Source organism: Astatotilapia calliptera, chromosome 12 (assembly GCF_900246225.1).
Source record: "Astatotilapia calliptera chromosome 12, fAstCal1.2, whole genome shotgun sequence".
Taxonomy (NCBI): domain Eukaryota; kingdom Metazoa; phylum Chordata; class Actinopteri; order Cichliformes; family Cichlidae; genus Astatotilapia; species Astatotilapia calliptera.
Window position 1 is genome coordinate 36,678,407 of NC_039313.1, and position 2,109 is coordinate 36,680,515.

Below are 2,109 nucleotides of genomic sequence, written 5' to 3' on the forward strand. Positions count from 1 at the left end.
TGCTCTGAAGAAAGAGGCGAGAGGTGTCACTCCGAGAGAAAAACTAGACCCGGAGCTGCACCACGCTCGAATGACACTACTGAAAGTGCAAGAGCCCGCGTGGCCATACGGACACGATAAAAGCTGGCTTTAAAACCAATTCTACCAAATAATACAACTTTAGCAAAGATATCAACACAAATGATGCGCAAGCTCTCACAAAATAACACAAACCGTTAAACAAGGAAGCTCAGCATGACCAAAAAGATTCAGAACTTTAATAAAGAATCCTGGTCTTAATGCTCGTTGGTAATATATCAGAGCTTTGACTGAAATAACATCACAAACCAACTCAGAGACTCGCAAAGACCCATGAGAACCTACAAATGACCCTAAAAAGGCCACAAAGAATTTGTGTGCAATGTTTTCAGTCAATAAAAATGTTTTTTAAGAGTTCTCACTGTTGTCTGATATTTATCAGTGATCAATAACACTGATCGGTTTTTAATGTGTTTGTTCATTGCTGCACTTCCTGCAGCTCTCGGTGAACACGTACTCCGGAGCCGTTTCCGGTCTCTTTAAACTCTGAGCGGAGCGTCGCCCTCATAGACGATCTCTGCTGGGCTTCTCAGCTGTTGCCACTTCGCTGCTGTGTTTCCGCTTCCGCGTTGAGTCACGTGTCAGAGCCAGCTCCACAGGTGGAGAGCGGAGTGAAGTTTAAGCTGCAGCAGAAGAAGATGAAGGAGAAGGAGGATCTATCAGAGAGAGGTTTTCTGTGTGTGTGCAAACAGACCTCTGACCTTTGACCTCTGGTTCCACTGCACATAAAGACAACTTGACTTCAACGTGTAGTCCACAGCAATAAGGATAAGAAGTAATCAGGTTACTCTGCTCTTGATATACACATTTTTTGCTCTTCAATGTCACAGCAGCGAGGCGTTTAAGGACCAATCTGATTTATGCTTTCTGCCCTCAGTCCCCGCCTCCTGACACAGGGTCTGAGGCGATAGGTGCGGGGTTGATGTTGATGAAGCGCCTGTATGATGGTTAGTGACGCTGTTGTGGGAATCCATCCTACCTGAAAAGACATCCCAATGTTTCTGCGCAGACGCGGCGCATGCACAACACCAACGCCGATTAACTTCTTTTTCTCTCACCCAGCCAGGATACTTCTTATGGTTATGGTTATGGTAGGGGTAGGTTTATTCACAAGTCACCGTCAAATTATAATACAGGTAGGACGTTTTGTCAGTAGGATGGTTTCTCAGAACACCGCCACCCTGTGACCACCTGATGACCCCAGGCCACGTTTATTAGAAACGTCTGTGAGAGAAGCTGTTTGTGCTCAGTTCATGCAGGAGTTTGGTGAGAGTGAGTACAGCAGCTCAGAAATATCCTTTACTGTCCCTCATCAGGGGAGTTCAGGTACCCAGCAGCAAAGTGACAGGTAGAAGTAGCGTGCAGGTGTGCAACATAATGAAAACGAGCTCGTGTGGATCAGGTCGGGTGGGTCTCAGGTGGGTCTGGAGGCAGTGTGACCAGGATCCACAGGAGGAGAAGAGCTCCTCCAGAAACACGAGTCCACACATCACACAGAGGCTCAGTGTGACCTGCAGTGACCTCACACACACTGACACACCTGCACTGTTCAAATGAGGTGGTTTATGAAGACCCAGTTGGTGTCCCCGTGATCCCCCCGTCCCTCCATCTGAGACTTCGTTCAGTTAAAGGCTGTGAAATCATAGAGTGTGTACATTTTATTATGTGTGTGTGTGTGTGTGTGTGTGTGTGTGTAGCTCTGCAGAGTGGAAAAGGATGGCTTCTGAAGAGGTTATTGCTGACCATTAACAGGAAACACTAACAGCCTTAAGTGGCATTAAGACCCACAGTGTGTGTGTGTGTGTGTGTGTGTGTGTGTGTGTGTGTGTGTGTGTGTGTGTGTGTGTGTGTGTGTGTCCTACAGTGAGGGTTCTCCCTGTTGGACCATGCGAGAGTGTGTCCGCCATGCTGGATGTGATGAGGGGCAGAGGTCACGCCCAGAGGGAACTTACGCATGAGTCACGACTTTTTACCCCTCTCTGCTTACAGTTGGGTGCAGCGATCGTTTTAATCACTTTCCTGTTTCAGATA